Below are 13069 nucleotides of genomic sequence, written 5' to 3'. Positions count from 1 at the left end.
GGCGGAAGACCTAATTACTTTGATCAGGGGTTCCCATCCCCCTCCTGATAAGAGGCCAAGGCAAGAGACAGAATATGATTCTTCTGATCAGGTTTCAATTTCCTCCGATTCCTCTTCTGAACAGGGATATTTTTTTCCTCCCTATGAGGATTCTGATGCTGAAGAATCCGTTCCTTCAGCCTCTCCTCCTGAGGGTTATTCTTTTGGGGAAACCCTGCATACCAAGAGGGAGCATTTCCACTGGAAGAGCCAAGATTACTCAGTATCTAAGAAAAGGCTCAGAGACTTTCTGCTACTACCTCAGCACAGACCTCTTGCTATTCCACCTGTTCTAGACATTGTAGATGATGTATTTTCAGAGTCCAGCCTGTCTCCTGACTCTTTACCCCCTGCACCTGCTAAGCCAGACAGATACTACAGGGTCCCAGACTCTCATAAATTCCTATATAAAAACCCTGCTGCTGACCCAGAAACTATTTCTCAGGGTCCCAAAGGGGTCAAAGCTTCCACTGCAAAAAAACCTGTCCTCTCTGATAGGGATTCTAGGGCACTGGACAGATGGGGGAAAAAAGTTTACATTTCTGCTACCTTGGCTGTAAGGGCTTTAAATTGTCAGTTTCATATGCTTAAATATCAGCAATACTTAATGTCACTGCTTAAACAGAAAATGCTGACAAATTCTGAATGTTCAGAGAACAAGGAAATGCAGGATTTATTGCATGCAGCTGAACAAGTGGGAAAGCATACTTTGCAATGTGGTTATGATTCACTGGAGGCCTCTTGCAGGACCGCTGTTACAGGTTCTGTTATTAGAAGGCATGCTTGGTTAAAGAAACAGAACCTGCCTGATTATGTTAAAGCAAAATTATTAGATGCTCCATTAAAACATGATACTTTGTTTGCTTCTAAAGCAGAAGAGGTGCTGAAGAAAATGGAGGATAAAGCGAAATCCATGCAGACAGTTAAGGATTTCTTACAGGTACAGCCACCTAGATTTAGCAGGAACTGGCCTTTAAAAAATTGGTCCTTTCCAGTGTCAGACAGGCCACAAAGAGGCAGATACAGACATCCCAGAGGCAGATCTCAGCCCCATGGTTCATACAGGCCTAAACAATGGGGTGCTCCTACCTCCAAAAGCAGAGAAGACAGATCACAACCTTACAGGAAACAGTCCCAATGACTTTCCTCTGCCAGATCCAAGCACTTATCTTTTGGCAGCCCCCTTAGGATGAAAACTAGCACTTTTTTCACCAAATTGGCCAATGATTACCCAGGACAAATGGGTCTTGAACATAGTGTCCCAGGGCTACAGGTTCCATTTTCACACCCTACCAAGGGCAAAAGGTATGCCAGACCTGCCACACAATCAATGGGAAGAGGCACAAAAGCAAATTACATCCCTCATGGACATGACGGCCATTCAACAAGTACCACAGCAAGAGCAGGGGCAAGGATTTTACTCGAGACTTTTCTTGGTGCCCAGAAAGGACAAAACCTGGAGACCAATACTGGACCCGTCTATACTAAACACGTTTCTGGATGTTCCAAAATTCAAGATGCTGACTCTACAGCAGCTACTGCCCACGCTGGGCAAGAAGGCTTGGCTCGTAACTTTGGACCTAAAAGAGGCATACCTGCATGTCCCAATCAGACAACCTTGCAGAAGATACCTCAGATTCATAGCTGGCTCAATGTACTACCAATTCACTGCACTGCCCTTTGGATTATCTACTGCACCCAGGGTCTTCACAAAATGCCTGGCACCAGTAGTTGCATTTTGCAGACAAAGAAGAATTCAAATATATCCCTACTTGGATGATTGCCTTATTCAAGCAGAGAACAAAGACATTCTTCTAAAGCATCTGGTGTTTGTAAAAAGATTACTAATTTGCCTAGGGTACACAGTAAACGAAAAGAAATCAAAACTAGTACCCTCTCAAGAGATAATATTGCTGGGTGCAAGCTTAAATACAACTACCCAGATGGCTTATCTCACACCAGACAAACAAAGGCAACTGACTTCTTACTTCAAAAAGTTGGCAACAAAGACCGAGTTATCTGCAAAGAAAATCCTGCAGGCCTTGGGCTTCATGGCATCCTGCATTCGACTAATTCCATATGCCAGACTGCATATGAGGAAACTACAATGGTATCTAAAAAGTGTTTGGACTCAGCATTGCCACAGCCTGGAGACAGTAATTACCCTCATTCCCTGCCTGCAACAGGAGTTTCGATGGTGGGCACAGGCCTGTCACCACAACAAGGGTCTGCCATTCACTTTACCCACAGCCAGACAGACACTGACAATGACAGATTATGCCTGGGGAGCCCATATGGCAGGAAAATGTATTCAGGGCACATGGCCTGCAAGTCAGATGCATCTTCATATCAATCAAAAAGAGATGCTAGCTGTTCAGAATGCCCTGACAGCTTTCAAGGATCTACTTCATCCAGGACAGCTACTGATAAAGACGGACTATACTACGGTCATGTGGTACATAAACAAGCAGGGAGGCACACATTCCTACCCCCTCTGCAGACAAGCAATGACCTTGTGGGACACAGCATTGACTTATCAAGTTCACCTACAAGCACAATTCCTGCCAGGAAAAACAAATACTCTGGCAGACGAACTAAGCAGAAACCTCATGGATCCCCATGAGTGGAAACTGGATCCACAAGTCTTAAGCATGATAATAAGGAAATGGGGATGCCCAGACATAGATCTTTTTGTCTCACCTCACAACTGCCAATTACAAAGATTTTGCACAAGGATATATCACAAACAAGCATGGAAAGTGGACAGCCTATCCTTCAGCTGGAAAAACCTAACAGTATATGCCGTTCCTCCACTGCCTCTCCTTCCCAAGGTACTCCTAAAGGTCAGACAAGAGAAGCCAAAAATGATACTGATTGCACCAGACTGGCCACACCAGCACTGGTACCCAATCCTAAAGAGCTTGTCTCAAGGTCCAGCATAGATATTGCCTCAGACTTCTCCCTTGCTGACCTAACAAAACAATCAGATCCTGCATAGTCAGCTCAGGACCTTAAATCTGGCAGCATGCTAGATAATGTAGCCATTCAGAACACTCCTATTTCAAAAGCTGTTATGGATGTTATCTTGGAGGCCAGGAGGCCCAGTACCAGAAAATCTTATGCAGAAAAATGGAAGAGATTCTGTGCTTGGAGCCAGGAACAAGGCATTAACATGTATGTACCAAATATTCCTCAGATTTTACCTAACTGAGATGCTGGACAAAGGCCTTTCCTTTTCATCAATTAAGATTCATGCCTCTGCCATTTCAGCCCATTACAATATGGAACCGCCTATCTTTTCTCATCCTTTAATAAGGCAGTACCTCAGAGGGACCAAAAACATCAGGCGTCCAAGGAGAGCACCAATTCCGGCATGGGACCTCAGTTATGTCTTGGAAAAACTCACACTGCCTCCTTTTGAGCCAGCCTCAACAGCTGATATAAAATTCTTATCCTGGAAAACAGCTCTGCTCCTAGCAATAACCTCTGCAAGACGAGTCTCGGAGTTACAAGCACTCATGGCTGTGGAACTTTTTATCATTTTTCACCCAGACAGGGTTTCTCTGAGGACAAACTCTACATTTATGCCTAAGGTGGTATCCAGTGTGGCCCTCAACCAAACCATTCACTTGCCTACCTTTTATCCAAACCCACAGAACAAGGGTGAGAAAATTCTGCATTCTTTGGACATACACAGACAGCTACGCTTCTACTTGGACAGAACTAAAGCTTTCAGAAAGACTGAGCAACTTTTAGTGGCATATGCTGCAGGATCACAAGGAAAGGCTATCTCAAAACAGACTATTTCTAAATGGATAGGTCATTGCATTCGTTTCTGCTATTAACAGCATGGCAAATGAGTGCCTAAGGACATTAGGCCTCATTCTACCAGAGCAGCAACCACTTCAGCAGCTTTCCTCAGAGGTGTACCAACCAAAGACATCTTAGAGGCTGCAACTTGGAGTTCAGTGCACACTTTTACAAAGCACTACCACTTACCTCTTACTCTAAATCCAGAGCAGGCTTTGCCACTGCAGTTCTGCAGGGCCTCATAGCCTCTCCTAATCCTATTTAGCTCAGCCACTCATCCTCAGCTTTGGGATTCAACCCAAGAGTAATGATTGCAACAGTGAAACACGATGAACATAGTACAGTTGTGTACCTACCATAAATGTAGATGTTCAAGTGTATTCACTGTTGCAGTCCAGGTTACCCTCCCACCATCCCCATTTCTTTTGCTGGGGTTTATCTGTACTTCTCTATTCTATAAAACCTATGTGGTGTATTTGCTTGTAGATGAAGGAAATGTTACTTTACTGCATGTATGTTTATTGGTATAATATATTTAGCCTACCCTTTTGGGGGCACCTGACATCTGGGACAAGAAAAACTGAAGAAAATGGCGTCGGCTGCGTCTTTTATACCCCTGGCGCATTGACGTCAGGGAAGAGGTGACAGCAACCGACCCCGGACCAGAACTTTGGAATTCAGGCTGACTGCGGTTAGCCTGCCAGCAGGATAACCCAAGAGTAATGACTGCAACAGTGAATACACTCGAACATCTACATTTATGGTAGGTACACAACTGTACTTTTCTTGCAGTATTTTATAAACTGCCTTAGATGTATGCCAGTTAGTAACTTTTTTAAATGAATTGATTGGTTTTATAAATTATCATATACAAAAGGGAAGTAAAAACTCATTTCACATATAGTACATGATTTGATTTATATGGAACTGGTATAAAAGTGATACAAGTACCTTTGAATAAATGCACCTTTCTTTTATCTTTAAGATGTTTTGGTTAATGTGCTTAGAAACAAAGTGGTACCTGCCAGTGAAGGAACTGCAGGTTAAATGCCGTTCATATTTTTCTTTGTTTTTATTTAATCTCTTTGAATGGCTTGAGTTACATTATGCAGTATAGTGAGGTATGAGATGTAAACTCAGACAATGAGACTATAAAAGACATTTAATTCCTTAGTTTATTTTTCTACTTTTGTGAGACAACAATAGAAAATTAGCTATGTGCTAGTAGAAAGCCATATCAACTTACTGTGAGTGCAAAACAAGTTAGAGTTCTGAAGCATTCCAAATCTAGTTTATACAAGGGACCAAGCATTATTATACATTTTCTACTCTTGTGACAACCAACAGAAAACTAGCTGTTTGTTGGCAGAAAGCCATACAATGCACTTTGTGAACTAAACAATTTAGCACATTAAAATTAGTTTAAAGGGTAGGAATTATACATTTTATTCTGCAGCATGACAGTTAATTGAACAATTCTGGATAAGTGACTGATTATTCATTCTCCTGTCCTCTGTGATCAAGATCTATTATTATTAATAATTTGTGTGAGTGCTCATGAGTGTGTTTGTGCTTGTGTTATTAGTTTTGGGAGTGCGGGAACAGTGATGGGGTGACTTTTGCAAGTCTGAATGTTGCCATCCATCGTGGTACGTACACCAAGCAGAAGTTGACAAACTGCCCCTTATCTATTTTATTAATGTATTACTTGGACATCCAAAACAAATAACTGTCATTTGACAAAGGATATCATCAGCTCTACTTTGCACTCATGCTCATCTTGATCTTAAATCATGTCACATTATGTGAAACTCATGTTCTCTGCCACCAGAAAACTACTTTCCATCAAACTTCTGTAATTAAAATGTCTTCCATCACAGATATGTTTGTTGCATTTGAATAGCATAAATCATATAATTTTGGCAAATAAAATAAAACTGCTATAATTAAAAGTAAAATAAAGAAATAATGATTCCCAGACAATATATATATATATATATATATATATATACACACACACACGCACACACACACACACACACACACACACACACACACACATTGCAGTGGAAGTAATTAAGGATAGTTTAATGTGTTCATTATTTTTTTTCTTGGCTGGAAGTTTAAAATCATTCCACTATATTTTTTGTTCATTAGGGTCATGTCATTTCATTTTACTACCCTGATTATTTAGATTGTTGACTTTATTATTTAGAATTGCTTTGACTTGTGAATGCAATCTTTGTGCTAGGGACAAATAGTCTGTCAGTGCAAATCAGTACTCTTTCAGATTTGCACATATTTGATCATAATAATTTCCTAACAATAAAACTCATTACAGTGAAATCTGATAAACACTGAATGAGACTGAGAAGTAGACAAATGTACATAAAAGCAAAAGAGAAATACATGGAAATGAAATCTAATAGATGACATTAAGGCCCTGTCCATACTGCATGACTTAAATTGTCTCTGTGACAACAATCGATAGAGAAAAAGCTCTGAAATAGTTGTACAGTATGCCATCAAAAAAATACAGAAAACCATTGCTGAAGCATAATCCAATATAATCTGAAGAATGTTTTTTTATCAATACAGTCATCATTGAATGATCTTGCACTCTTCAGGGAAAAATGGATAAAGATGTTACAAAATATAATGGAATAAATGTTAGCTGCTTTGTAAAATACATTACTGGAAGAGTATTATGAGTGGTAGATTACTTGGGAAACAATTTCTGAAAAGTGTTAGACATATGACTGAGGAGTATACGTGGATTTCTTTACTCTTTATCTTAACTATATATGGGTGGTGATCCACAAAACTTTCCAGAAGACAAATGTGTTTTATGAATGATATCAATCCATACTTTGTATGAGGCCAACTTGTTCAGATTATTGTATGCATTTTGTTTATTTAATACATACAAAGATATACTATATATCAGTATCATGAGGTGAACTCTAGAATCCTTTCTCCACCACTATAATTACTGCCCATTCAGTCCCTTATATGTGTAATTAATCTCACAGAAATACCTAGGAATAGACTGATGATGTCCACGATACCCTTGCTTCAGTGTTAATAATAAAGAATAAGAAATAATTGAAGCATAACTAAGATAAGCAAATAAAATTGTTAAGCACTTATATAAAGAAATTATGAAGAGGAAAGAATCCACCTTCTTACAGGTCAGCAAACATGTAATACCAGTGCAGCATGCTGGAGGTAAAACTGAACCTGGTGCATAGTATTATTGTTGTTTAGTTGAGTCTGATTCTTTGTGACATTAAGGACTTTATCATGCCAGGCCAGTTTGTCCACTTTTGTTTCTTTACATTCTTGTAAATCCATAGTCATTGTTCTAGTGACACTGTTTTTCCATTTTAGCCTTTACTACCCTTCTTTTGCTTTCAGTCTTTTCCACCATCAGCTTCTTCTTTAGTGAATGCTGTAATGTTGTTTTCACAATATATGGTCAAATTACAAGTTTTAGTTTTATTATCAGCTCTTCCAGTAAATTGTCTGGATTAATTTCTTCACTTTTGATAGATTTGATCGTCATGCAGTCCACAGAATTGTCAAAGTTTTTTTTTCCAGTATAACAATTCATTTTCCAGTACACAACCTTACTTATATTCCAACCCTCACAGCCTTAGGTTATTATTGAGAAAAATCATAGCTTTGACTCTACAGAATTTTTTCAGCATGAGGAGCAGTTGATGTCTAATGTCTTATTCAAATTTGCCATAGTGTTTCTTTAATGAAGCAAGCTTCTTTTAATTTCATAGCTGCATCCACCATATTCAGAGATCTTTGAATCCAGAAAAATAAAATCTGTAACAGCCTCGGGTCTCTATTAGATTACCGAATGCTTAAAAAAGCAAACGGTGCCTAATCGACCATATGTACGCAAAAGCTTACAATTTCGAACTGTCAGAACAGTGATTTTTTTCCTAGGGAAAAAAATCACTGTTCCAACAAAAATAAATACATAAATAAATAAAACACTTTAAACATTACATTAAGTTGAGGGCTGCGCCCCCACACATCCCCTACTTAAATATATCACCTTCAAGACCGCACTACAGTGCCGAAAATGGCAAAGTAACGAAGCGACCAAGCAAATTCTTTCCCAGGGAAAGAATTAGCTTAAAAGCCGCTTCGATATTTTGCCGTTTCAGGCTTTTGAGTTCGACCAAGATGCATTCAAAAGAATGCGTCTTTGGTCTTCTAATAGGGAACCACAGCCACTACTTATTCCCCTTTTGTTTGCAAATAATTGGTAGGGCTAGGTAACACAATCTTAATTTTTTTTAATGTTGAGTAGCGAACTACTTTTGCACTTTCTACTTTTATCTTCACCAGCAGGCTCTTCAGTTACTCCTCACTTTCAGCCATCAGAGTGGTATTATCTGCATATTTGAAATTGTTACTATATCTCCTGGCAATTATGATTTTGGCACCTGATTCATCTAATCTGGCCTTTCCCATGATACATTTGGCATATAAAGTAAATGGGGTAACAAAATACAGCCTTACCGCACTCCTTTCCCAATCCTGAACCATTAAATTATTCCATATTCAGTTAAATCTTTTCCTTCTTGGTCTGCATACAGATTCATCAGGAGGTAAATAAGGCGACCCATTATCTCCATTTCTCTAAGAACCTGTCACACTTTGTTATGGTCTATGCAACTAAACATTTTAGTGTAGCCGGTATTGCAATTTTTTTTTGGTTTTCCCTTTCTTTCTGTGTTCTGAGAAAGATGCCAGCAATTCGATCTCTGATGCCGCTACCTCTCCTAAAACCAGCTTGTACATCTGACAGTTCTCAGTCTACATATTGCTGGAATCTAGTTTGCAGGATCTTGAACATTACATTGTTATTATTTGACAAAAGTACAAATGGCTGATAACTTGAACACTCTTTATCATTGCCCTTTTTTCAGACTGGAATATAAATCGATCTTTTCCAATTCAGCAGCCACTATTGTGTTTTCCAGTTTTGATGTCAAATATGAGAAATACTGTAAGAGCATGATTTTGCAGGATTTTAAACAATTCTTCTGGAATTCAATCACTTCTTGCATCCATGTTATTAGCAGGAATATTTAGGTCCCATTTCGCTTCACTCTCCAGGATGTCCTGATGTAAATCATAGACCATATTATCATATTTCTCAGTGGTATTAGATTTTTCTTCATATAGTTCTTTTGTACATTTCTACAACTTCTTTTTAAATGTTTGTAAATGTTTTTTCTACTTATGTTGTGTCCCTCCAATCTTTATTTTTTACAATGGCCATTTTTACTGGAAGTTTCCCTTAATGTTGCCAATCTTCTTGAAAAGATTTGTTGTCTTGGCCATTCTATTATTTTTCCTATTTCTTTGCACCACTCATGTAAAAATGCTTTCTTGTCTTTTCTTGTTATTCTCTGGAGCTCTGAATTCTAGTTAACATATTTTTCTTAATCTCCTTAACCTCCTTTACCCTTTTCTCTCCTCCTTTCCTTACCACTTTTGAAAAATCCAAAGGCTGCCATTTTGCCTTCATAAATTCCTTTGTTTGTAATATTTTGTTGTCACCTCTTGGACTATACCCCAAAATTCTCTGCATAGTACTTCAAGCATTCTATCCACCAGGTCTCTTACATTAAATCTGTGCTTCACCTCCATAAGATCCCCCCATCTATCCACTAGCCCTCTTTCCCATTTTTACACAGGGGTTCAGGGTGTTGCTTTAACAGTGACAATCACCTAGAGCTAAGTTTCGCACCGATGTCCACTATGTATTCATAGGGAATATTGTTGAGCTCAAACAAGTGGGCATGGGGGCCTTTCTTGTGTTCTTCTGTTTGATTCTAAACTTTGTAATGAGAAGCTGATGATTTGAGACACTGTTGGCTCCATTTTCTTATTTGTATAGAGTTCTTCCACCTCTGTCTGCAAAGTATGTACTGACCATCTGGTGATATCCATGTAGAAAACCATCTCCTAGGTTGCTAAAAAAGAGTGCATTGTATGACTACTGATTTACCTTGGCCGAATTCTGCTTTTTTATGATCTACTTCATTTTATACACCAAGACCAAACCTGCCCATCATTCCAACTGTTCTTTGACCATAAATTTTGACATTCTAATTACCTGTGATGAATGTGATACTTTTTTGGTGTTATAGCCAGAAGATGCTGCAGATAAAGCTGGATGATTTCCTCCTTGTCGGCATATGCAGCAGTAGCATTAACTTGTATCACTATAATGTTGAAAGGCTTATCCTGGAGCCTGATTGAGACCACACTATCATTTTTGGATTGCAACAAAGCACTGATTTATTTTGACAACCATTTGTTGACTATAAGGGGTATGCCATTTCTTCTGAAAAATTATTGTCCGCAATAGAAGATTCATGTCAAGTTTGCATTGTTTCATAGTTATTGCATACTAAGTTCCTGTGGTGTATATTTTGCAAAATACCTTAGTGACAAAGGAACTGTCTAGTAACAAATAACTAGTTTCTAATTAATTAAAATAAGAAGACATAGGCTGGCATACAGTTATGCAAATGAACTTAGGCTATCCATGATGTTAGTGGATGAGCACAGCTAAACTGTGATTCATGGAAGCCATTTACGCTAATGTGTGATGACCTCAAATGTGCTTATGCAAATGTGCAAATAGTGAGATGGAAATGAGGAATGATGCAGATCCTCGTATGCTAATGAAGTATATTTTACACTTTTTGCGATTCAGCGCTGGTCACAGATGTTATATAAAGAGAAGCCTCGTCAGATTTATTACAGTTGCAGTCGGCAAAAATTATGTCATTTACTGCTAACTTTGCTATTTCCAGGTCTGAGTTGCATGTCTTGGCTGGGCCAAAAATCTAGAACATCATATATGTAAATTCATTAAATATGATCCTTTACTTATTAATGAAATATACTGTGGTGGTGGTGCTGCGGTAGCGTTGTCGCCTCACAGTTAGACGTTGCCCGTTCGATTCTCAGTTAGAGCGTCTTCTGTGTAGCAATATGCGTGAATGGGCATTCTTTCGTTGAAGGTTGTGCATTAGGCCCGGCAAGCCAGTACGTAAAAATCTACTGCCAATCATTAGCGGACCGGAGTTCCGCTGTGGCGACCCCTAACCGGGAAAAGCCGAAAGACACAAACATTTTGAAGTGTTTCTTATTAAATTCTAATTTTGTAAATGTTTCCTTACTTAAATAAGTCTTCAGTATCCTAATGTATTTTTCACCTAACTCAGCTATTGGCAAACTAATATGACGATGCTCAACTTTTTGGTGTAAGTTCAGGGTGATGTACATCTGTTATATGCAAGTTAGGCTAATTTACATTCACCACTATGCATAGTAGTACTAGTATGCAAATGTGTTCCAAGATGTATTATCAAATTTCATTTTTTTGATGACCATTAATACATAGCCAAAGTAACATGAACACACATCAGATTGACATGGACATACTGCGGACAGATCTGCAATTTGCAGCACTCCACACCTGTCCCAAGCTTGATGCGGGAACATGTGAATGTCCCTAGACTAACCAAAATCAGAATGTAGCTAAAAAGAACAAAATGGAGTTATCTGAATGTCAAGTTTGCAGCAATCTGAAGTGTAATCCCTGCCCATCCAATATTGTGTGTCATACCCCAGTACCTCAAACAAATCATACATTCCTAACACTTACAAAATAACACACATAGTGACATTTATCACCCCCCCCCCACAAAAAAGGAAACCTTAAATGAAAAATTCTGCTGTACTACGTGAGATATACTAGTGTTGTGGTACAAAAAAATAACCTTTGCCAATGAGCATTAGCAATAGCAATTATTAATCCTATATTTCCATTTTAATCAAGCATAGAAGGGAATGGTAACCGGTTTCCTTTAAGAAAAAAAGTATGTGGCAGAAGTTTTGGCTAAGTCAAACTTGCCAATAATATCAATAGCTGTTGTAATGCCCCTGCTAGTAAATAGTGTTTGGTTAGGGTGATGTCACACCCCAAAGGGAGTGGTTCTAACCCTGATTAATACATCCCTGACCATACTTTCCTCACTGTTGTTCTGTTACTTTAAATGATGGCATCATCTGTAAAGGCATGAGGCCACACTCCAAGCTGGTACAACAAGGAGTCCCTGATAATGCTCTACCTTCTCACCAATTCTTATTGGGAAAAGATTGAGGCCAGCACACATCATACCACCTGGAAAAAAAAATCAATATTTGACAGGAGGAGGGTTATCACCTCTCAGCCCTGACAGGTATAACCCACTCTGGCCAGCAGTACCATCACCACTTTGATGACTTGCATAAGCGTAGGTTTGACTAGCTGGCCAAGTGGAGACATCATGTAGTGGTGAGAAGACCAGAGTTCTGTAGTAAGTAAAAAAAAAATGTGTTTCTTAACGTTCAGTATTTCATTCAGTCATATTACAGATAAAAAAAGTTTAACAAATTTGCATAACTAGAGGTATTTTCTGAGAAAGATATGTGTACCTGAAAATATTACTTGCATTGCTATTATGAAATGCACAGGAATTCATGCGCATGTTTGTAATCATACATGCATCTTTTTAAAAAAGATGGATATGAGTGATGTATTAACAGATTTTCATAATATATACAAATGTGACATATGAATCCGCGGTGGTGATGCTGCGGTAGAGTTGTCGCCTCACAGTAAGACGCTGTCCGGTTCGATTCTCAGCTAGAGCGTCTTTAGTGTGGAGACATGCGTGAATGGGCATACCTTCGTTGAAGGTTGTGCATCAGGGCTGGCAACTCGGCACATAAAAATCAACTGCCAGTCATTTACGGACCGGAGTTCCTCTGTGGCGACCCCTAACCGGGAAAAGCCGAAAGACACAACAACATACAAATGTGACATATGTTTGTTAAAATAATAATCTGTATATACAAATCTGTAAATCATGTACTTGGTTACAATAACAAGTATTTGTTAATGGATTTATAAACAATGAAAATAAAATTACAATTGCACATTAAAATGTATTACTATTGCATAAAATGATTTAATAGTTACATTAAATTAAGCCATTTTTGTATAGGTCATAGAAATATAACTAAAATAGTTGCTTAACACAGTTGTTTGTTCAAATGCATTTCTACCTGCATGTACATCATGGCTGAAATCTCAGACAACATACCCTAGTCAGAGTGGAAGTTAGGGGTA

General features: G+C 38.6%; 1 protein-coding gene across 2 annotated transcripts in view; it reads left to right on the top strand.

Annotated features, from left to right (window-relative positions):
• The window catches only part of CCHR14.PART0H10orf95 (chromosome chr14.part0 C10orf95 homolog), a 499460-nt gene that overhangs the window by 286552 nt on the left and 199839 nt on the right, over positions 1-13069 (top strand). The gene's annotated exons all lie outside the window — the stretch shown is intronic.

This window comes from Protopterus annectens, chromosome 14.part0 (assembly GCF_019279795.1).
Source record: "Protopterus annectens isolate FY-2018-M chromosome 14.part0, PAN1.0, whole genome shotgun sequence".
Lineage (NCBI taxonomy): Eukaryota > Metazoa > Chordata > Ceratodontiformes > Protopteridae > Protopterus > Protopterus annectens.
The sequence above is the reverse complement of the archived record's forward strand: the minus strand, read 5'-3'. Positions and strand labels throughout refer to the sequence as shown.